The sequence below is a fragment of the Cibotium barometz genome, chromosome 52 (genome assembly GCF_041138505.1).
Source record: "Cibotium barometz isolate CiBa-2024 chromosome 52, ASM4113850v1, whole genome shotgun sequence".
NCBI lineage: Eukaryota > Viridiplantae > Streptophyta > Polypodiopsida > Cyatheales > Cibotiaceae > Cibotium > Cibotium barometz.
The window spans coordinates 4,432,182-4,458,583 of record NC_141097.1 but is presented as its reverse complement, the minus strand read 5'-3'; positions in this window follow the sequence as shown (position 1 = coordinate 4,458,583).

Below are 26,402 nucleotides of genomic sequence, written 5' to 3'. Positions count from 1 at the left end.
ATTCTATGAACCCTATCAATGCACAAACTTATGCTAGGATTAAATGTAGGAATTCATTGAATAAAGAAAACACCAAGTTTTTTGAATAGAGAAACTCAGCTGTTAGGGGGGTGTTGCTAGGATGGATTTCTTCTTGTGTGTTCATCACTTTGTAAATATAGCATTCTATGGCTGCATTGTCTAGAGGAATGAGGCTACAAATGACTCATGTGGCTTGGGGATTTGATGACATGGACAATGTATAAAATGATGGTGGTGGCTAACCTCCTTTCACATACATTGAAAATATAGATAAGGCACTAGTGGGCATATTGTTTTCCAAAGGTTTTAGCTTAAACCAAAGGATTTAAGGGTGGTTTGCTAGCACATCATCTAGTGGAGAAGGCCATAAAAAGGTATTAAAGAATGGCATGGAAGAAAACGGTTACTAGTGCATATTAAAAGCAACGACAAAAGATGATGTGTAACTAAAGAATGACAAATAAGGAAGAGAAACTGGCTGCCATCAACTAAAAGCAAAGGTGGTAAAGAAAGATTACACAAGACACATCGAAAAGAAGAATTAAAGAATTGTGGTTAAGCCACCCGCCACAAGCTATAATCCGGTATAATGGAAAGGTTGCGCATGAGAAGATAAAAGCAAGATATCGTGTGGTGATGCAACTAACAAGGAAAGGAAAGGTGGAAGTTGGAAGATGCACAGAAGAGAGGAGGAGGTTGTTTTAGCGAAAAGCGATGTAGGAGAACCATTGCTTGCAGCACAAGGAGAGCAAAGGAATGGTAGCATGAGCATTGCATGGCTGTCCCATTGGAGAAGGAACCAAAAGAAGCAAAGGAGGACATCATTTGACTAAGCTGTCCCATTGGAGAAGGAACCAAAAGAAGCAAAGGAGGACATCATTTGACTAAGCTTATAAAAGAACAAATGGGCTTGATGCAGAGAAGGGTTGATGCTGAGATGGATTTTCCCTAGTGTATTAATCCCTTGTGTTATTGGCTAGTTAGGCCTGAGAGAGAATTGATGCCTGAGTAGGGTTGGTACTGAGAGAGGGGAGATTTTTTTTTCTAGTGTTGTTCTCTTGTTGATTGGCTGTTGAGAGGGGTGGCCATGTCTGATCTATTGGGTTGCGGTATAATAATAAAGTCGAGTGTGGAGAGAAGACGAAGATCGATGAAGGTCCTTGTGTGGGCAACCCTGCACCCGGCTGCTGCCGCTAGGTGATGAGAGAGAGGAGCTGATGTGAAGTGACAAGCTGCAGCTCTGAATTGAAAAGAACATGTGTGGTAGTTGCACCGACATGATAGGAGTCGAGAGAGAATGATGCTTATGTGTGAGTCAGATATGTGTGTTGTCTTGAGTATTATGCATCAATGAAATCGTATTGTAAAGATCTATAGAACATTTTTTCTACCAAGAGCCTTATTACATCAGTGCCAATGTTGGATATATGTGTGCTTGAGTATCAAGTTGATGTTATGGGATGTGTGGGATGCTGCAAGAGAAGATAACCATGTTGCTTGCTTCAAGTGTTGGTGCCATTGTTCCTGCTGGTAGTTGACGTGTGTTGGCATTTGGGTCCCTTGTCTTACAAGGGTGGTGCTCTTTTTTGTGTACATGTTGGATTGTTGCTCTAGTTTGGGATAAGGAGGGTGCTGCTTGGATCTTGGAGTTGGTGTTTGGTGTGACTGTTTGCTGATGATTTGTGAGATGATGATGTGATCAACATGATAGAGGAGCTTTAAAGAGGTAGTGTGATCTCTACCACAAAAATATATCATCTGTTTTGGTGCCCGGGGCCATTGAGCATTTTCTTGGGAATTAAGGTGTCTGGGGAAAGGATTCAAAGATAAGTCTACATGTACGTGGTCCAAAAATGGCTCAAGATTTTCCTAAATTCCTTGGGCTACCGAATGAAGATGCGGGTCATTTTATTGAGGAATTGGAATTCACAGCCTTAATGAAGGATTGGGATATTCTAGAAGTTTTGCTACAAATTTTGGCTTATTGTCTTAAAGGAGAGGTAAAAACATGGTTGCAAGTATTTATTCAAAATTTTCGAAGCTCTCACATTCCTCCTTGTGAACCTGAATATAAAGAAGTGAAAGCTACTTTTTTGTCACAATACGCTAGGGAAAGGGATCCTAACGAGATTTGGAGAGAGCTTAGCAATTATCAGCAACAACACACCTAATCAAGAGGTGGATCAGTATATGATTCGGTTTGCTGAATTATGGAATAACTGGAGAGTTGCCTTGCACCCTGAAGTTCCACCCAAAATGATAAAGAAAGAGAGATTTGTGGCTAGACTTAAACCAGATATTAGATTGAAAGTAGAACTAAAGAATCCTATCCATTTTGATGAAGTTGTTTAGTTTGCGAATGGAAAATGAAGAGACTTGGTCAATTAAGGTTGCAAGAAGGATCAACACAAAGGCCTATCTCACCAATGACGTCATTCCTACTACCAAAGAAGAAACTATCTCCTCTTCAGTTAAAGGGGAGGGATGATTCCTTGAAAGAGGAACTACATGAAGTTGTTGAATTAATGAAAAATATGAGTCTTAACATGGTTGGTGGCGCAGGTAGAGGACGAGGAAGAGGACCAATTGGTGGTAGAGGAGTAGGCTCTCAATCAAATCAAAACAGGCAAGCTCCATGGCAAGGAGGAAGGGGTCATAGAGTATATTCGATGATCCAATGTTTTAACTATGGAGAATAGGGACATTACAGTACCAATTGTGATAAACCTCATCACATGGGAGGAGATATGTTCCGTTTGCCTTAGAACTTGAACAATAGAGAAAATGATTTTGGTGTAAAGATCAAAGATGTTCCTGAACCCAGCAATAGTGGGACTACTATTGATGAGAAGGGGAAAGGTAAAGCAATAAGTATTATCGAAGTGGAAGAGGAACCAGAAGTGATACCCGTACAAAAAGAACCAGAGCTTCTATCAAGGAGAGGCTGATCCTAACTCAAAGAAAGGGAGACAAAAGATGTCAGAACAGTCAAAGAAGAAAGCGAAGAAACCAAGAAGACCATTCAAAGTGGCAGACTTACCTTTAGGGAAGGCACACGAAGATTATGATCTGGTAAAAGATTTTAGCTCAATGAAGGCTGATATTACTTTTGGTCAAATGATGGGAATGTGCCCAAAGCTAAAGAGGGAATGGAAATGAGCTATGAATCCCAACAAAAAATCTATTCCATAACCATCAAAGGGAGTAAGGTCTGCAGAAGAACTGTAACTAGATATTTATGAATATTTTATGCTTCAAGAAATTGACTCTTATGCATGCATTTAGTTTGTGTTATATGTATAGGCAATGCCAAGCAACCCATCTCAAGACCCAAATGGTACAAACCTTCTTAATATCATCAACCAGCATTATGGGCAGTAGGCATGGACTCAGTTTTCACAGACAGGTATGCTTCAAGAAATTGACTCTTATTCATGCATTTAGTTTGTGTTATATGTATAGGCAATGTCAAGCAACCATATCAGGACCCAAATGGTGCAAACCTTCTTAATATCATCAACCAACATTATGGGCAGCAGGGATGGACTCAGTTTTCACAGACATAGGTATGTTTAGATATCCCTTTTCACATACACAGAGTTTATCCTTTATGCATTTTATAAGTCAATTCATGCATTCTTATATGCAGGACAACATACCATTGGGGCAATCTACTCCATTTGGCTAGTCGTCTCCACCACGGGGATACTCCACTCCATTGGTAGGTGTAGGTCCAAGTGGTGCAGACCCATCACGCTATGGTTGTGATGAACCTACACCGCCAATGTCCAATAGACCTATCCCTGCTCACTCATGTCCATCTTCACCACAGGATGTCATAGGGAGTCTGGGGGATCTAGTAGACATAGTATTGGGGGGGGTGCTTTTGCTTTGAAAAAAGCAATGCTAAGTCTTCCAAGTCATCTCCCCAACTGGAGGGTTCATCATCCACTCATTTTGAGCCACCCTCGAGGAGAGAAATCCCACTTGATCCATGAACCCTGATGTCGATGGGGCCCTCGTAATGATGGATGCTAGAGGGAAGCAATTCATCAACCGGATGTATGTACTTGCTAACTTGGAGTTGACAAACTCCTTTAAGAAGTGGAAAGAATAAGATGAGCTATAAAAACTCATTTTGAGCCACCCTCGAGGAGAGAAATCCCACTTGATCCATGAACCCTACCATATAATGTAGATGTCGATGGGGCCCTCATAATGATGGATGCTAGAGGGAAGCAATTTATCAACCGGATGTATGTACTTGCTAACTTGGAGTTGACAAACTCCTTTAAGAAGTGGAAAGAATAAGATGAGCTATAAAAATAATATGTTATTAATGTGCTCAAGACTGAGTTTGTTGTTCCACATCCGGGCCTTACCTTCTTGGATGACTGGATGAAGAAGAGGATAAAGCTTTTCTCTCTAGCAGAGCAAACATTAAGAGAGCTACTAAGAACAACATGGGGAAGCCACGCATTTACTCGCAAGAGAAGTGGAGGCATATGTAGAGATTTCGACGGAAGCATTCAAGTGCTTTTCAACAACAAGCGGTGGCAAGTGCTTCACGACTACGGAAGTGAGGAGCATTGCTCATTGGCTCGGGAGGAAAATACTCTATTGCTCACTTTTTAAGTATCTATTTTACTATTTTTCTTTATTTAATCTAACTTGGTTTTAAACTATATTATATCTTTTAACTAATTGTATCTTTTTTAAATTGGTTTTTGTAGAGGGAGGTTATTGGGCATGACCCAACAAAAGAAGAGTAAGAGTACGATTATGGGTATAAAGCCCCTCATCTGCAATTGTGGACTTGGATGCATACGCGATGTGTGAGCTTGAACGAGTCCATTTTGGGGACTCAAGCTGATGACGAGGTAAGTAACACATAAGCCCTTCTCTTATCTATATGTTGTCTTTTCTTATTTTATAATTACCTTACTCTTGTTTGTATGTACGCAGGATGAAGAGGGAGAGGAAGATTTGGACTATGAACATGAAGTGGGTGAAGCAAGTGAAGATGAAGATAAAGACGAAGATGAGCCGGAGGAATTTGATCAAGATTTCGATTAGCCATATCTTCCTTGCTTTTTTTCAACATGGCCAAAGGCCTTACCAATCGAGCAATATAAAATAACTTTTGTTCACTTGCATTCTTCCCATTTTTAATTTCTTTTTCAAGTTTCTGTCTATATAAAAAGAAAGGATTGGGGCAGGTTGGGGAGTCCTGTGATGACTCCCCAATATGCCTCAACGTTTTTTTCATGCAATGCAATTGTCATTGTTCAGTAGTGAAAATAGCAATGATATTTCACTATTGAGAAGTGGCATTTCACTATCACTACTAAACAACGACCCCGTGGAGCGAAAATAGCAGCGTGGCTATAGCAACGAAATAGGCCCAACCTCTCCGTGCCCTTGTAGTTATAAAAGCACTGCTATTTTTGGTGCTAGACTCTCATTCTGTTGTAGTGTGCATTACACTTCTCCCGTAATACATATAAGATGTATAATTCCACTAACATGCTTATAAGAGATTTGTATCAAAGATATGATTGACATAATTAAAGTATCTACAACTCTATATACTAACATGCTCCATATATAAATGTTTCTTTAAAAGGATTCTTATCTTGTATGGTGAATCAATTAGCCTTTCTCTAAATAGTTTATATTGTTTCACTTAGGTATTTACAGGAGGTCCAATATAAGATCCAACCTAAGGTTTTAATTATCAATTGTACTTGAAACTCTATATATTTCATTTAGAAACCTTGACTCATATTGCTTTGAAGTATTGTCATATTTGTATGTATGTAGAGTCTTTTTAGCTTCCTCCATATATAGTCTACACACTTTCACTCATTCATTTAAGATCCAATCTACATGAAGGGAGTACTTACAACAAGGTAGATATGCTAGAGTCTATTTTTGGATGAAAAACACATTACAAGCACATGCACAAAGGATGTGATATAGTTAGAACTAATATAGATAATTTATACAAATAAGCTTTAGTACAAGATAATTTAGATTTTTTAGGAAATATATTTGATAAAATTATATTAAAAATACTCTTTGTACTATAGAAATGCTCAAACATGTTACCTTCTGTAATGAAGTAGTTTTCATTGCACATGCACATGGGGAATGGGGCCCAGGCACTTGGGCTTAGGGACATTTACATGTGTTCTTTTGGGGGGCCTTGGGCTTTATTAGGTATAGGGCTCATGGAAATTGGACCTTTTTTTATCATTATACTTTCATGAGTACTCTTACTCTTTTGGAGCTCTAAGCTTCCATGGCCTCTTGAGAAGCTATGTGTGTACTCCATTATGAGTGCAATAGGTGCTACTCCCTATCATGAGTAGGACATGTGTGTACTCCATGCTAATGAGTGAATCCCCTAGGTTTTCTTCATTGCATTGGTATCATAGCTCTTGGCTGAGATCCTTACTTAGGGAGTGATTAGTGATAATCATTTTCGGATTAAAGACCATATTAGGGAGTTTGAAAATCCTGTTACTTTTGGGAAGTTTCTTTTCAATGTCATTTTTGGTGTATCTTGAGCATATGAATTCCAAATTTTTCGAAGAATGTGGATTTCGAACCTACTCTTCAAGAGCTTTCCAACGATATGTCACATGAGGGGTTTTTGACAAAATCTTAAAAAGATTCACTATGCCCCTATTTTTTGATCTTGCAAAATGGGAATTGGGATTTTCCCAAACTCCCTAACATGGTCTTATTATGCTTAATATTTTCAAATGCATTTCTTAATCTTGATCAGTGATATCTTAATCATTTTTGGATTACTATTAATCTAGTTTTTTTAAAACGCATTATCTTAATCCTGATTAGTATTATTCATTTTTGAAATTGATTTTTACACAGTTTTTAGATTTGTTAATTTCTTGTTTTGATAAGATCAACAATGAAATTTGTGTTAATCATTTTTAAAATTTGTATTAAGCACTATTTTTAGAACCCTAATCTACTTTACTGTTTGATTTCTTGAATTTCTTGATCTTAATTTTTAAAATTAGCATTTACAAAAATTTTGGCAACCAATTTTGAATGTTTTTCTTGCATTATCTTGATTAGAGAGCCTACAGTTTCAAATTTCAATCCTTAAATGCCTTATTTCTTCAAGATCAACCTTAGAGCCAAATTTTGGAGTTCTTGGAGAAAGATTGCAAGAAGAAGATTGTGGTGCAGAAAGTCAAGGTTGCTGTGCACATTTCAGATTGCTGTGTAAGAATTTGATACAGTTTCAAGAAAGTGTAGAAATTTGATATAGTTTCAAGAAAGTGTGTAGAAATTTGATACAGTTTCAAGAAAGTGTGAAGAATCTTGGTGCAGATTTCAAGATTATGTGCAGTTGATACAGATTTTCGAGGATTGGTGCAGATTTTCAAGAACAGTGCATAGTATAATACTGTTGCAGATTTATAGTGCAAAATAGAGCAGTCTATAGATTATGTAAATTTTATTGTGTTGAAATCAAATCTTGATGCAGAAATAAAACAGTAAGTGATTCTTGATCAAATCAGTCAAAACTTGTCACTTTCTTGCAAAGGAGTTGGATAGAGATTACAAATCTATTAGAGTAGCATAAATCTACATAGATTAGTATAAATCTTGATGTATTACAAGTAAAGGAAGCAAGAAAAGTGTTGAGAAAAACACTATTTACAAGCACATACCCTAGATTACAGCATTGTAGCACATTTCCATCAAGAAGAGGTATAGCATGTTGTTCTATTATAGATCTGAGCATCAATATTATGCAGAGATCATGTTCATAACTAGTTGATACAAAAGTGTACAAGATTTATAATTTTGAGTGCATAAATTCAAAAAAAATTATTGATTGACACTGTGTTTACAAATATGGCCCTGCTGGGAAATGAACCTAGTCCACTGGTGTGAGCCAGTATGCCCCATACACCACAAGGTTCTCCTAACTTGCATACAAGGTTCCTTGTGAAGATCTCTTGCAGATTTTGTAAAGGACTAATTCTGGAAAGGCTATCAAGAAATAGAGCACAGTGAAGAATTCCTATGGAGCTTGATAAAGAAGTGTGCAGAGTTTAAATCTTTTGCAAAAGTTCAAAGTCATGTAGTTCTTAGTGTAGTTTTGGAACAACTTCATTGCCTTGGTGTTGGTTCAAAGCTCATCATTGTAGTAGTTGTTTCAAATTCCTTCCTAGAGTTGAGAGACCCTGGCATGAGAATTGCATTCAAGTGAGTGTTTAAAAGAATTTAGACTATGGTATGAGCATTATGCCACATCAGCACAAGAGGCCCTAGTTTTCCTGACTAGCTCTAAAGGGAAGCATTCTCATGGGTATCCAAACCAATGAAGCAACTAAAAACAGACATACTTCTTTGCCTATAATAAATCTGAAATTCAGAGTTACTATTTAAGCATTCCAGTTTAACAAGGGAAGTCAATTCATAATCATTTCAAGCAAAGTAATAAGGGTGCACAGCTTGATAGCATGTGGGCTACCCATACAAGAGAAACTTGTACATGGAAGTGGTCCTAGCCATCATAGAGACTAAGGTCTCTAGGCATCAGTGAACTATTCCATAGAAGGCAAAATCCCAGACTGGCAAGTTCCGGCTTCCAGTTGTCAGCTTGCTGCTTGTTTTGATTATTACTCCTATTGTTTTCTTGGGTTCTCGGCTCGACAACTTCACATCTTCTGGTAGCAAGTAATTTTCAGATAGGGCTACCAATGCTTAGGTGGATGATGTAAAAACTTAATGCCTTGCAGCAAATTGAAAAGCTTGTTTCCAAAGGAGGTGCTTGATGTAATTAGATAAAATACATATGACTCTGGCCCTTTGAGCCTGAATGTGATTGGGAGAAAGGATCTTTCATCATCTTGGGCTATGGAAAAGCCTATTGATGTGAGCAGAGCCAAAACAGATACCTTTTAGGAACACTTGAATGAAGCAGAAAATGGAGGAAACAATTGAAGGCTTTCAAATTTAGGTGTTTTAACTAAAAGAAGAGGAGATTTGGATGTTCATGATGATAACGGGACCAATCCTATGGAGATAGTGGAAAAGACTCATAAGGATCAAGAAATTAGTTCACTTTTGAGCTTGGTGAAGTAGCAAAATTAGTTCACTTTTGAGCTTGTTGTCGAAGAGCGGCATCTGCACACGAACTACAAGACAGTGTTCAAGCATTCAACGAATCACGTCTGATGGCGTTTCAAGTAGCTGCTTGTGTTTTAGTTCGTCAACAGGCATATTTAGAGCTTTGCCGCCTCAATTCCTACAGTGTATTCAGAGCTTTATTGCCTCTGCCTTCTTTGAGAGGCCATAGCCTCCTACAACGCAGCATTCAGGGTTTTATCGCTTCCTATAGTGTATTCAAAGTTTTATCGCTTCCTACAGCGTTGACTCACAGTTCTGGAGTGTTTACAGCTCGCCAGCAAGGCCAAACACACAAGAGAATCATCAAGCCCATCATCGCCTTGTGAAGGCTCAGGTGTTGGTAGCCTTAAGAGGGTCAGGTGCTTGTCCTCCTTAAGCAAAGAGGAAGCAATATGTCGCTGCTGGGTGCATATGAGGAAGCAATATGTTTTGGCTAACCCATAGTTCCTTTCTCGTTTTTCTTTATCCACATCTTCACTTCATTTATGGGAACCGTTACCTTGGACACACTCTCATGAAGGGCATTTGAGGGTGTTCACATGTGAGCCCTACCATGTGGATTGAGTTTTGCACTATTTTGGATATTTGGTGGTGATTTGTATGCATTCAGTGGTGGGTGACGATGTGGATAGTAATGATGATGTTCATGCTATGACTTCTACAAATGATTATATGGGTGATGATGATCATAGTGATCATTCATGGGATACATTTTTTGAGTTATGGGATACATTTTTTGAGTTATGATGATCATAGTGATCATTCATTCATGGGATACATTTTTTGAGTTATGGCATGACAGGTTGTTTGGATCCTTACAGGACATGGATCGAGCATGCTACCACTTTCGTTGCTATCATAGTGGTGTTTGCATGGGCCTTGAGAGCTTCTATGACTCACCCACGACATCTACTAGCCATCATCTCATTCATTCTCATTTATGTAGACCGACTCATTCATTGTATTATGATGGGGACGATGAGGATGATGCTGTATTGTACACACACACGCACACACACACATGATGATATTGATGTATCGCGCACACATACACATGATGATAGTGATACACGTGCACATGATGCCACTGACACATATGCACATGATGATGATGTATGTGATAGTGATAGTGAGGGTGATGTGTGTTAGATCATGTGGGCATGATCTCGAGGGCAGAGATGGAAGCGAGCATACTGAGCATTGACAGTTCTATGCCTATCATCTTTCCTATGGATCATGAGGATAGTGTGCATTTGATTAGTGATGTATCCATTAGCACACTTGAGGATAGTGATACTCTACATATGATTCATAGAGACACCTATGAGCATAGGCCTGAGTTACTAGTGTTCGATGCATCAGGCTATTCTTTTAGGATTTCTATTTGTGGAGATATATCTGATAGGACGACGACTACTAGTATTCACATCATTCTTGGCACTATTCGTGTGGATAGAGTTCATGTATTTGAGCAGTCAAGGATAGTGCATGAAAGTATTGATGATTTCATTGATGTGAGACATCATTGTAGGATTATACATATTGACCATTTTCATAGTAGATCATATGGAATAGATCTTGATAGATTTGCATTTGATCGACATCTCCTTAGATCCTATATTATTGGAGATAGACTTATCATGGGATTTAGGTCACATAGAGGCATCATTGATGGATATAGACCATGTTTACGAGGATGACCTTGGAGGCCTTGGGGATGCCATAGATGATGACTTAGGAGATGATACCATTTATCTTTCATGTGAGGATACTTCTTTATTTTTCAGTGATGATTATGGTGATGCTGATGATTATATTGATTATGATGATGCTGATGATTATATTGATATCTTAGATCATCATACACACATAGAGAGTTTTGCACATGAGGAGGTAGTGTATGGTTTGGCTCATGCCCATATACCTATTGATATAGTGGATCATGTCTTTGACATTTTGAGTGATGTTACTTGGGGTGACAGCATTGGTTCACTCTTATCGTCGCATGATGCCAACCTTGAGATATGTTCTTTTGGCTCCTATGGATGTTGACATGATCCTATGTTCTTTGGAGCCAGGACATTTTCCTTTGGATGCATTCTTTACCCCTTGCGGAGCATTATTTTTGGATATGTGGTTGGACATTCAGATGCATGTATGACATATTTCAGTCTTGGCCTATACGATGATTCTTTTGTGTCAGAACCATTTGACATTCTTGCCAGGAGTTTTGAGATTTTTCGGTGGATACATTTCGTGCCAGATTTACATTGTGGTCAACATGAGGATGGGCTTATGAGTTTTCCTTTCGACCCTAGAGCTACTATTTCTTTGGAGTCGAGCTTTCCTTTTGATCTAGGAGCTACTTCCATCTCAGCTTCAATGGTTAAGGATGAATACCATACATGTCCTTTTGATCCTGGAGGATAATCTACTGGCTTCGTCATCGAAAGTGGTTCCTTATTCTCTTCACTTATACTACCAGATTATCGTGGACCCATTGCCTTGGATTTTACATGCCTCGGATTTCCTTTCGATCAAGGCGGATGCATAGATACCCTCATCATTGACGGGAGCCCTTTATCCTTTCCATTTAACCCTAGGGGTCATATCATGTATGGGTCTTCTGCTACATCGACATTCAGTCATGGATGTGATTTTTGGCTTTTGTACGTAGCCACTTGTATATGTCTTTTCTTTGGGCACGACACAAGCTCACCCAGCCTTCGGTCCTATTACTCAATAGAGTGATCCCTTATTAAGAAGGACATCTCTTCTTCAAATCTACCTCAAGCAAGGATCTTTGGGATGAAATGAGTCAATTCAATGTAGACATGAGTAGAGGAACCACAACACCCCTATAAACAAGAGCCATAGTCCTTTGAGCCCCAAATTCACTGGGATCAATGAACAATGTTGTAAACTTTGTAAAAAGGGCATAAAACCACCCTATCTTTGGGTGAATCTCCCTAATGAAGGGGACTAGAAGTAGGAACCTCAAGGTTCACTCTCATCATAAGTGCTTATCCTAACTTGGTTTTACCCCAAACTGGCAATGGCTAAACAACCATAGCTACAAAAATCCAAATATGTTTTCTTTTGCAATACCATCAGGGGCATTTAATCACCCAACCCATTAGTATAAGTGCAAACAATAAAAGCATGAGTCCCACCTCCTTAAGACCCCATCATGGGTTCTGGGGACTACTTCAAACCTAAATGTTCTACAAGGGCAATCATAGAATGTATCCTTAGCCACCATCACAAGCCTATAGAACTAAAGCCAAGTAGGTATAGGACAAGTGTCATTGGCAACTATTTCCTTACACTCCACTATCACATGAATATATAGAATACATGCTAAGGATAGAATTTGAAGTAGAAAAGGGTGTTTCCATGAACATATCACTTAAAGGCTCAGATTTAAGTAAAACAAAGCTAATCCACATGTTAAGGATGATGACTAAGTTTGACAGATCCAGAGATCCCATTCAATACCTAGAGAAGTTCGATCAAGTTTGTAAAGCCATGGGATGGATTGATGATCCCACCAAGATCTACTCATTAAGACTTTATGTCGTGTGAAGGCAAAGTAAGCCACTCATTTAGGTCATTAAAACCCACTTAAAAAGGCCAATCATGAGGTCTTAAGACACACCTTCATTATGGTCAAAATTTAGAGACAGAGGATTTTGCGCAACTATTCCCTTACCACCCAGTGCCACATGAATATGTAGAATACATGCTAAGGATAGCATTTGAAGTACAAAGGGGTGTTGCCCCACAAACATACCACCTAGAGCCTCACATTTAGGCAAAACAAAGACAATCCACATGTCAAGGATGATTACTAAATTTGATGGATCTGGAGATCCCATTTAGTACCTAGGGAAGTTTGATTAAGTTTGTGAAACCATGGGACATATTGATGATCCTACCCAAGATTTACTTATTTGGACTTTGTGTTGTGAAGGCAAAGAAAGCTAATGATTTAGGTCATTAAATACTACTTGAAAAGGATAACTACGAGGTCTTAAGGCACACCTTTATCATGGGATTCTCACCTAATAGATCCAAATGGAGGCTCATAGCACAAATCTACAACCTCAAGCATGAGGAAGGTGAGACCATGTGAGACTACATTGCTAGAACCAATGCTAGAACCAAGTATCTCCATATGAGATGCAATTCAAGAAAAGACTAGAATGAATTATTTCTCATTCATTCACTGATTCATGATCAATCTCAAGAAAAAAAGGCTTTATGACCATCTCTATAGGTCTACTACATCTTTGATGAGTGTTGCTATGAAGGCGATAAACGTGGTAGATAATCTGCAAGGTAGGGATGTAGAAGTTATCCACTCAAACCAAGATATAGGTGACACATTATCCAAAGCCTTTATAGCTAAGGGAGGCAAACCAGAACCAAAAGGATCCCTAGTCAAGGAGATAACCATGGATGAGTTGGCATATAATCAGCTCAACTAATTAGGCTAGCAGTGGTGGTAGGGCCAACCCCAAGGGCAACCCAAAGGGCCAAATCCAAGGGCAAACCCAAGGGTAACCTCAAGGCCAACTCCAGCCAGCTTCACAAGATAAACAAATCCAAAACCCACACTTATTTGCATGGAGAGATATGGATATTTCCACTTATTTCCTTTGAGAGAGATGGCTTGGTGTGTAATTTTCCATCAAAACCATACACTTATTTTCCATAAAGAGAGATGGTTTGGTGTGCAATTCTCTATCAAAACCATATAAGCATAGAATGTCCATTGCTAAGGCCTAGACAAAAACAATATTATGCCTTTTGTTATATGATCTTTGCCAACACCACATGAAACTATGACATAGCTCATTGTTGTTGGTACTAGTAGGGAAGCCCAACAGAGTGGACTCTTACACACAACCCATGCTCCCAATGCCAAAGCAACCACTAGAAAATCAAAATAGTAAGATTTATTTAACTAGATCCTATATTAACCTATTCAACAAAATTAATTTTCAACAAGGGTCAATGGGGTTGCACATCAACTCTCTAATTGTGGGTGGAAATAACTATTATCAAAAAATAGCAATAGTGAGGGATAAGGGTAATTAAAGCATTAATGAAAGGTCACTAGAGGTTCACTTTTACCTATAAAAATTCTTACGCTAAACAACAACTTATTAAAAATGTAAATTTGTAAAAATGCAAGTTAATGAGGAGCAAGCGATGGTGGTGGCACAGATCTAAGGAGAAGCTATGAAAGTGTTATGTGGAAGGTGTAGAGCTATAGCACGAGGATCAAAGCACAAACATAGACAATGAATGGTTGGGCACCCCTGATGATTGTTAATTAGATAAAAGGTGAACAAGGTAAAAAATAATAACTAAAAAATGGGTTAAAAGACCAAATTAACTCATGATAAGTTCTTAACACGATAGGAGAGATTCTCATCTACAACACAGAAGTCGATTAGGCTTGGTTCTTTAATAAAGTGGGTGAATGTAGTAGTAGAGGCCTATAATGGCATTAATGTATGTGGAATAATGTGCCTAGCTAATACTTGGTAGTATCTAGTGATAAATAATAAAGAATTCAAGAATAGACTAAGGTATAAGTGATATCTACGCTCAAAGACCCTTACTTAGCTTATGGAGTTGTAAACAAGGTAATTTCTCTACATTGAGAATGGTTTATTTGCTAGTTTTTGAATGCATCTCCTCTATCCCTCTTTTGTATGCTTCTTGCACTTTATAAAAAATATCTTGAAATTGAGTGTTCTATGACATTTGTGAATATTTTAGCTATCCAATAAGCTCTTGTTTTTTTGCTTTGTGAGAGGTTAATGGCATCCAATTTACATTGGAGTTTTATGTGTGAGGTGTGGGAAGCTTGTATAGTTTTCTCTCATGAGTGATGAGTAGAGGGAAACCTCTTGCTTGAGTGCAGTGAAGCTTGAGTGTGGGAAGAGAGATGAGTAGAAGGGGAAGAATAGAGGATAGCTTGAGAATGTGTAGGGTTTAAAGAGAGAATGTGAAAGAGCTTATACGACCCAATGGTAACACTTCCATTGTGGTTTTTGCCTTGTTTATCTTAGGAGAAGGAGTGTAACAAGGAGGCATAGGCTTGTGGGAGAAGGAAAGAGGAGAGCAACATTATTGCAATTTTGTTCACGTGATCTAGTTCAATTATTTCTACTCTTGAAAAATCAACTATCTTTACACCTTGATAACAATAATAAAAAATATTAAATGATAGGATCGTATCTCTTTTATGTAGTTGGCATCCTCAAATGATAGGATCATATCTCTTTTATGTAGTTGGCATCCTCAGATGTCAAATTTATAAGTCTCTATTATAGAGTCAATCACATATTGCCTTTGATGGAGACATCAAGATGGTTTTATGAACATGATTGGAAATCATTTGAGTATTATTGCATTATTAGAAAAATCATGCATGCATGGAACATACATGTACATACATACATGCATACATATATATTTCTTAGATGCTACATGATCTAACATTCATTAATAAGAGATGATTGTTGAGAAGTAGACGAAGATTAAGCCAACCCAATCAATTATGCACTCGTGTCACATACGATGAAGGTACAAGTGTCAAGAATCTAAGATTCTTTAACACAATTTAAGATGTAGCTTGGGAGTATACTTAAACTATTGAACTCTAACACGATATTTCAAGGGATTCCACTAGCTACTTTAAGATCGTGATCAATTATACTTGAGGGTGTTGGGTATGTGGGTAGATGCATCTTAGCTTTTTAGCATCTCAATTAGATTATTAATTTCATGTCATAACCATTTAATAAGAAAACATATACCTTATTTCTTTGTTTTGTGGGCATTGTGATACATATAAGCCACTACTCAATTAACAAAAACATTGCTAAGGGAAGGGTCCTTTTCAATATTTTGTAAATTTAAAAAAGAACTGTACATAATTTAAGGCCCTTAAGGGTTCATTTCAACAACGATTTGTAGATATCAAAGAAGGGTCCAATTCTCGAGAGAGGTTATTGTCAAAGATTGAAAAGAATTTGGAAGTGCAATCTTGGTGAGCGCACCATGCCAGTCCTCTCTACATAGACCCAATTTTATCATGTATTCTTATGTTACCATTGAAATCAAATATGCATTGATCACTTGCACTAATCATTCTTTTTTCTTGTGATATGCATGTAGATCATGACATGAAGAATCCTATGAAAAAGTATGGTTCTCACAATATGCATCACATTTAAAATTTACAATTTGCATTCCTACTAGGTATGCATGTACTTTGTGATGATGCAAAGTATTTAATAGATGATTACTGATAATTTTTTTAGGATTCATATAATCAATAACCCTTTGATTTGTAGAGGCAACGGGTCATGTTGATCCATTTTATGGGTGTCATTCTTTGGATGGTGCTAACTTTATGTCATGTTCTTCCCCCCCCCCTTTTTGGGTGAACTTTGTTATTCTTTAAATCCATGTTTTTTCTCCAAATTTGGTGTGAGTGTGTATCTGTAGTATGAATGACTCACAAACCATCTTGTGCTTACACACATGTTTAACCCTAGGTTAATCATGTGAACATGATTAACCTGTAGGTTACTACAAATTATGGTAAGTTGTTTGCTTAAAAATATGTAAAGAGGCCCTTCTTCGGTGGAAGGGTGTAGTTTAGGTGAAACCTCCTCGAGAGGAGGAGGCACCCCAAGGGACACGTGTGGCCAATGGGGATTGTACAATTCATGAGGGGATCAAAAGGCGTTGTGTGTGTGTGTAGTTCTTGAAGAGTGGGCGCATGATGGTTGTTGCATTAAGAACAATTTGTACAAGATTTACTTTGTTGACAGGAGGCTTGGTCCTTTTGGAAGGTGGTGGGACGTGAGTGCGCACTCCACTCCTCGCCACTTTCTCATACAGTGAAACGAATCTTAAATGAATCTCGAGGAGGAGAGAGAGCTTGGCTGATGTTGGAGCGTGGTGTGTGTAACGCAACTCAAAAGCCAAAGGCTGCAAATATTCGAGTAAAAACCTAAAGTCTTCCCAAGCCATTGAAGGCCAGGTAAAACCTCTCAAAGTCAAAGTATAGTAGAGCCCTCTCTTTCATTTCCATTGGTAATAATAATAACCATGATGACCATGACTACCCATATCCTTAGCTCCCATTTCAAGGACTTGCTTTTCAATAATTTATAATACTCACTCCCCCCTATCCAAATAGATAAAGTTTGATAGGCCTTTTTGTCCTCCCTTCCTCCTTTGCATCATCGGGCAAAGAAGCTCTTTCTGAATGATCCTCCTCAAGTCCTAGACACTGCTCTCAAAAGAAAACTTTTATAAATCACATAAATAAAAGCGATCCTTGAAGTGACTAGATTTTGTGTGAAAGTAATGCTCCTTGCTTAGTTTTTTTAAAAAAGTAAAAAAAATCCCTTTAAATAAAAGCAAGGATAATTTTTTGTCAACTAGCAAGGTGTACAAAAAAAAAGGCACGTGTCATGCTAAAATAAAAAAAATGTTATGACCTTTACTTCTAGCTTTTGGCTTGAGTTGAACTAGCAAACTTTAAAATCCAATGTGCTCCAAGATAAGCTGTTTGTAGCCCTTTTTCAATGATCGTTCATTTCAATAAAGGGTTACATAACCTGCAACACATTTCTAAGTTAGCTTTAATTTACTATCTTGAGTATGATCTAAAGCAACCTATCTTATAGCAAAGATGTAAAATGACTATTGATAATGTTCTCTCTATGCCTCTCATGCAATGTGTTACTACCCATATTCATGTCAATGTAAATTCTCACTTTTGCTACCATCTCAACTTTCAAAGATTATAGTGCCCACTTTGATGTAACTTTTCAATTTAAATTGAAGTTGTGTTGTCATGCCCCTTTCTTTACACAAGTAAAGGTAATGAAAGCCCCATCAAAGGTTCTTAAAAGCTCTCTTGTAAAAGCCCAATATCCATAAGAGAATATTTTCTCATGATTATGGTGACAACATATAAGTGAGTGCCTTATCAATTTGCCTAAGGGGATCTTTTTTTTTTTAAATTTTCAAAGAAAAAAACCTTGCTTTATTATGTCTCTCTTTTATACACACAACCACACAATTGTGCATGATTGCTTAATTTTGTGCATATCTGTTTATGCTCTCTTGAGTGTGTGCATATAGACAGTTGCCACATGTCCTCTGAAGGACAAGTGTTGTAACATTTGTTCTGGAAAGGAAAGGATCACTATGATTTAGAAATTAAGGTTTTTTTGAAGGTCTAACTTGTTGCCACCTACCTATTAGAAATTAAGGTTTTTGTGAAGGTCCAACTTATTACCACCTACCTCAATCATGACCATTATACAAAATTAAGGTTTTTTTGAAGGTCCAACTTATTACCACCTACCTCAATCATGACCATTATACAAAATTCTATACACATGCCATTTGAATCATGGCACAATTTTAAAATTTGAGTTCTTTCCCTATGTTGGAATCTGGTGATTAAATGAATGATTGCAATTCAATACAAAAAGAGCATAAAAATGTGTTCTTAAATCACATCCACATGATGAATGTTGTAGAAGGATATTTAAATAATAAAACCTGCTTTAAAACATCAAAATTTTGGTTCTTATCACTGCAAGTGTAATCCTTTAAGAAAAATAAAAAAGACTTTGATGTAAAAAGTTAAAGTAATTAATACCATTGGAAAGAGGTGCAAAATCAAATTTGAGATATTTTATAACGAAAAAGAGACGAACGAGGCTTGTAACCAATAGATTTAAATTTTCTAGCCATAATGGACTTAATAACTACCACCATAATGAGTGCAATTAAGTATTAGCGATTAGCATATATCTAAGTGCATATAAATTTAAGATTATATTGAGACCTAATATCAACAGTTGTAATGTCTTTAACCAAGTAGTAACTTGTACTCTTTCTACCCATGTGCCAACACCAGACCATGATGATATTGGTCCAGATGGTGTTGTACTTGGGGTGAAGCTAGAATACTTGGATGGGTCCTCTCTTGTTTGCTCTTGCTTGGTGATGATGATTTTTTATCTTTGTTTTTTTGATGATTTTTTATCTTTGTTTTATGTGTAAAGTGTATAGTAGTCATGTAAAGGGCGGTGCACAAGTCATTAGTCTAGTTTTGAGATTCGAGGTCATGATCTTATGGACCAACACCAATTAGGGACAATAATTAAGTGTCTTAACCTATACAAGTGTCCTTGAGCTTTTTTACAAGGAATCTAATTTTGGGAGTTAGAGACTAATTACATGTGGTAATTTAATTGTTACATCCATTGTTTAGTTTCCATTACCTTGAGATACATTTATCACAAGTTAATGTCAAAATGAACAATAATTACTCTAGAAGGAAAAATATTGAATGTTGTTGGTAAAAAGAAGCTTGTAGATTAACTTTTATAAAGGGCTTGGACTTGGAAGTGGAAAACTCTAAACTTTCAATATATGTAGGAACTTTATACAAAAGCACACCCCATAATAACTAACTCTTTGAAAAATTCATTTTTAAAAATTATTTTCATTTTATTTTATTCTCCTTTTTATTTTCTTGATGAGGTACCTCATCATTGTCATATTCCAATCTTTATAAAATATTCTATTTCATAGGAATATTTCTCTCTTCTTACTAAGTGATGTCCAAATATTTGATAATCTCCTCTAAATTTATGTATTTTTGAAAGACATGGGCCCCATTATAAAGAAAATGCAATAAAAATGATCAAATGAGAACACGCTCTTGATTCTAATGTGCTACCAAGTTCAAAACTATATAGACATATGTGTGGGAGTACATTAAAGTGGACCCAAAAGCGGTGTGCTAGTTGATAGCATTAAAAAAATGAAAAATGATCAGGTGAGAGAATTGAATGTTAGCTAGTTTGTAATGACACTGATTCCACGTCTTTTTGAATGCCAAGTAGTACTATGGCCAATACTTAATTCTTTTGTTAATAGTTTTCTCAGCCTTCCTCTCTTTTGTTAATAGTCTTCTTAGCCTTCCTTTCTTTTGTTCTCATGTTTTTAGAAATTTTCTCCTCTTTTCTCACCAAGTTATTATTCTTATTCTTTCGTTTATGCTTAGTGACCTCATTGTTATGTTAATTCTAATGGCGTTTCCTATCTTGCTTCAAGTGAGGTGTTGTTCCTATAGACATAAAGTGACCTATTTCCCCATCACATGACAATGAAAGACATCAAGCAAGGTGTTGTTAGTATAGACATCAAATAACCTAGTTCTCCATGATGATAATGAAAGATGCTAAACATTTTAGTGGGGATGACCATGGCACCTCTGAATATAAGGGCCTAGAAATACCTTAATTAAAGAACCTGACCATTTTAGTGGGGATGACCATGCCACCTTTGAAAATAAGTGCCTAACAATACCTCAACTAGAAGTATAATTATGACTGATTTTGAATTATGGATAGTAAGAAATTATGGAGCTTCTAGTAAACAAGATCAATGGCATATGAGAGACAATTTGTAATGGGTATAACCATGCCACCTTTGAACATAAGGGCCTAACATACCTTAAGTAGAAGTATTATGATTGATGGAACTTCTAGGAAATGAGAACAATGGCATAGGATCTAGAGAATTTACAAAATGATGCACAACTACATGTCACGACAAGAAAGATGATGTCAAGAAAATAACAATTATAGGCAGTAAATTCATGATAAAGAAAGCTTGAGTATTCCCAAAATCATTGGTGGATGAAATCATCCTCCCTTCCTCAAACAAAGTGGCTTATTAATGTTGGTGAATGGACTTCATGAGATGAAGAAGGCCTAAGTATTCCCAAAGATTCAAAATTTTTAGAGATACATAAAAGAAATTTATTTGCAATCGAAGGTAATAGATTCATGGGGAGATGAATGTGTATTTCCTTTGGGTATGCAAAAAAAAGGAAATAATGCAATGATGTGTGAGCATTAAATGGAAAGTAGTTGTTCTCACATTTTGGATAGAGACAACCTATGTCTATCTAAGAAGAAAAATTACAAAGAAATAGAAAGACTTAGCACTTTATAACACTCTTTGCATTTATGCACCTCATTATATGGCTATCTTCTAAGAATTCTTCATGAGTAGTTTTCCTTTGTTAATTAAGTAGGTGGCATAAGTATATGCTTTTGTACCGGTCTACTATATAGCAGAGTGGCATAAGTTTATGCTTTTGTACCAATCTATTGTATAGCAAAGTGGCATACGTATATGCTTTTGTACCGATACAAAAGCATATACTTATGATTTTGTACCTGTCTACTATATAGCCAGAGTGGCATAAGTATATGCTTTGTATAAATATGTGTACCAATGTGCTATATAGTAATTTGAGGTAGTGCTATATTTCACTGCTTATGCTTTATATCAATATATACAGCACTCTAAGGTAGTCATTTATTGAATTGTCTATTTTTCATATTAGTATATATAGTAGTCTAAAAGGAATGATATATAGCAGTCTAAGGGAGTATTTTACATTAATATCTATACTTCATATCGGTATATATAATAATCTAATAGATAGTATATTACACTATCTATTCTTCATATCAATATACATAACAATAAGAGCTTAAGGTAATGTCATATCACATTGTGTATATAATTCATATCAATATATATAACAATTTGAGACAATGTTATGTAATAATATACTTCATAAGATCTTGAGGTATTATCATATCGCATTATATTTAGTATATATATATTGTCATACCGCATTATATTTACTATATATAGTAGTTGAGGTATTGTCATATCGCATTATATTTAGTATATATAGTAGTTGAGTCAATGTTATATAAAATATGCTTCGTATCAATATATATATATATATATATATATATATATATATGTTGAGAAATATGGTGCCAAAGAGCACAAGGAAAATATGGAGTGAGTGTGAGAAGCCACATCACCAAGTAAGAATTATCCCACATGCAAGAGAAACGCTAAGTTGTACTCTCCTTAATCACCTTGAGTAGCCCGAAGATTTGGCACCAAGGGGGGGTGTTGAGAAATGTGGTACGAAAGAGCACAAGAAAAATATGGAGTGAGTGTGAGAAGCCACATCACCAAGTGAGAATTATCCTACATGCAAGAGACAAGCTAAGTTGTACTCTTCTCATATAAAAAGAGGACATTTCAAACAATGGAATACAAGCACAACATCTCAAGTCTTTCTATGAGTACAAGTTTCCATCTCTGTAACCTAACTGAACTTGAGTCTAAACTTAATTAGCACACACATCACAATGAGTCTCTTTCATTTTTATCCACCTTAGGTTAGCAATGTCTTTAGAGTGATTAGTGTTGTGATTAGTTTATTATTAGGTAGATGTTTATTTTTTCTTTAGGAGAGCTTGATCCATGATTTCAACTATATATATATATATATATATATAATAGTCTGCGGGCAGCACTATATAGCATTACTTATGATTCATAATTGTATATATAGTAGTCTGAGGGAGTTATTGGAGAAGGAAACACAATATCCATGTTAAAAGTCTAAGGTTATGGGACATATTTAATCTTTGGCAAATAAAATTCAAGAAGGAAAAAAGAAATTAAAAAAAGGAGCCGCCTACATCAAGGGCACATGTGATATATCAACATTTATGAAGCCTTAAAATAATGACTTTATGTATGTTAAAAGAGTAGGAAAAAGTATCCAAGCGTAAAATAATCCACATATGCTTGAATTAGTATATTGGCACTTGCTTTCTAAAGTTGCCTTTATAAAAAAAGAACAATCTAATAGAAGTGCTATGAGCGTACAATTTCTCCAACTTTTGTATGTCTCCCTCTTTTTCAATATTTTAGTCTCTATGCATAATTTGTAGTTATCTTAATCTCTTTTCATTAGCCATTGACTATGCTTTAAATATGAGCTCCTTCTTTTCTACTTTGATCCACCCTAAAACTAGTAGTGGTATCAGCAGAGACTTCTTAAGCCTAGGATTAATCTCTTCTACTATTGCATTAAGCAAGTAACTACTACTTTGTTTTATAATAAAGCTTAATTACTATATAATTATATATAAAAAATAATTTTATGAGATTTTCCTATTTTTGTAAAAACCTACAACCCTTTGATTACTGAATGCTCTCTCCTCCACACAAAAGCATTTGAAAAAATTCAACTTGGAAAGTCTTCTTAGCTCCTAGGAACTGTTCCTCATCACCACATGCATGCAAAAGTTTCCTGTGAGTGCACTACGAATTTGCTACTACATCAAATTAGCCTAGTTCCTCTCACCTCTAGAGGTTTTTGGCATGGAAAATTGATCTACAATGCTAGATTTAAAAGAAAGCATTGCTATCCACCTCAACCAGGCTTGCACACACACCTCAAAAGGTTGTTTTAGTAAGAGTGAGATTAAAGCTTAATAAAAATGCTAAATCTCATATTTGTGGACTCAAAATCACTTAAACACATTGCTAAATCTCTCTTTAAGATTTCTACTTGTATGTTTTAGGAGGGTCATCAGTTTCTTACCCCAAGTTACCTTTTTTTTTTTGTAGTATAACCCCATAATTTTACCATCACTAATTAGTGATTAAATATCACTAATCTCAGGGTTGTTTTTATTATTGGGGGTTTAACTTCAACATTGGGTCTTGATCTAGCCCTCCATCACTTCAAATACCAATTGCCCCTTACTTTTGTATCTGAAACATGCATTTAAATTCACTACACAAAGTCATTGATTGTTTTGGGACTACACTTGCATTTTTTATGATTGAATCACTCAAGCAAAAAATTACCCCTCCTTTAATCTTTGTAAATTCATTAGACACTACTTGGGAGAGTCTTCTAAATAATACCATGAATAACTCCATGCATAACCTGGGGTTTAATGGGACAGGATTCCACACGTGGCACAAGTTAGTGTGAAATTCATTCTAATGAAAAAGGGTTTGTTATATATCGCTAATGGAAAGGAAGATAAGCCTAAGACAAGAGAGAATAAGGAAGAGCGGGAAGATAAGGATGAAAAAGCATTTACAATTGTTGCATTAGGGCTTAGTGATGATCACATTTCACATGTAAGCAACTTATCCGAGGCTTGGGATATCCTAGAAAAACTTTCTAAGGCTTAGGGAAACCATTAAAAAATAAGCTTAAAAATATAGTTTTTCAAACTTAAAATGAAGGTTTCTGAAGCATACATAGATGAATGTGTCCCCAATAGATACACACTAATGCATGGATGTTGGTCATATAGATCTTTCAACACCCTCTCTTGATCTAGGCATCCATACCTTGTAGGGTGTGCTTGATCAAGGAATCAAATAGAGTAGAAAATGCACACTAACTATAAATAATTACATTACAAAAGTGTTTTATAGTCTCAACAAAACATAACTCTTCCTTTACATATAGTAGGGATGTAAAAGACCATTTCGAGATGAGGTATCACAAAGGTCATCAATAAGTGATTAGATCCCATAATAGCAGTTGAAGTTGATACTTTTCTTAGGAGCATTATTGGCTATATAGTATATCATATACACGAAGACAATGAAGACCACCACCAAGGATCACCAAGGCCACCACATGTACTAGCATGCTACAACTCATGCCATGTCAATAAAGTCATCACATAGAACTTGAGGATGAGCGTGTTGTGACCCATGTCATGTTAAAGGAAGAAACCACCACCAACAAGTAGAAATGTTATATCTGATAGCCTACTGAGTGTTCTCTGGTTATGCACGCAACACCAGTGTAGCGCTAAACAAAATACGCAGATAGGTGCAAAAGACAAAGTATAACTTAAATAACAAGAGATGAATTACCATTTACAAGAGAGGAATTAATGCTTATGTATTATCGAAATGAAAAGAAAAGAAAAGAGACTGATATACCAAGTAGACACGATTGATCAAACTGGCTAATAATCAACATGCACTGTTTTGATTTCCATTACAATTTATACTACTAAAGACAAAGTTACAGTAGGAGAAGTTCTCGTGCTTTGAGCAATGGTGTTGTGTTACATCTATACATCTATGATGGCTAAGACAACGAGTCCATTACAGGTGTCGAGATTGGCTGTGATGTCCCGACCTGTCTCGCCATTTGCAGAACTGTCATGCAAAACATGGATGCTTGTAGATACAATGGAAGAATATTACCTCAAACAACTGCAATATCGGCCCCAATGGTGGTGGCAGTTCAACCTGCCCCACAGATGGCTCCACATAAACCCTCGCTCTGAATTTCACCTATTTTTACTGCCATGCACTGGGTCATCAGAAGTCAGATTTTGAGATATGGAAGAAACATAGAGGCGAGGTGGAAGGTGCTCAGTAGAGGCATCGACCTCTGACCCACCACAATGGTGATCTAGAGGAGTAGGCAGTAGATAGGCGAATTGTGGAGACTATAGATCTGGAGGAGTAGGCAGTAGATAGGCGAATTGTGGAGGAGGCCAAATCGTCAGCAATGGCAGTGATACATTCAATGCAACCTGAGACTCCGGAGGTGCAGAAACCACCAACCTCGGATAAGAAAAAGCGAAGGAAAAGGTGGTCACATGGTGTTGGAATTAGGGTTGCACACAAAGCTTGGAGAAGAAGAAGCAAGAATGCACACAACACAAAGTGTATTAGATTGTGTCAATGTACAAAAGATAAGTTAGCCCTAGAAGGATGGGCGTATATACAAGCCGGGGGAAAAAACCTCCTAAAGAGGGAAAAAGTGCCCCGGCGGTCCTAAGTGTGTTCACACATATCACTGCCTATATATATATGGCAACAAATATTGTTGGAATTAGGGTTGCAGGAAAGCACACAAAGCTTGGAGAAGAAGAAGCAAGAATGCACACAACACAAAGTGTATTAGATTGTGTCAATGTACAAAAGATAAGTTAGCCCTAGAAGGATGGGCGTATATACAAGTCGGGGGAAAAAACCTCCTAAAGAGGGAAAAAGTGCCCCGACGGTCCTAAGTGTGTTCACACACATCACTGCCTATATATATATGGCAACAAATCCCCCCTGGGAGTGATGGTGTGAACGAGAGCTGGCACTCATGTATAGGGGAGTGCCATGCCTGATCAGTCCACAAAGGGGAGCAAGCCCAAAGCTTTGCGGAAAGCTTCGAACTTCTCACGAGGAAGCACCTTTGTGAAAAGATC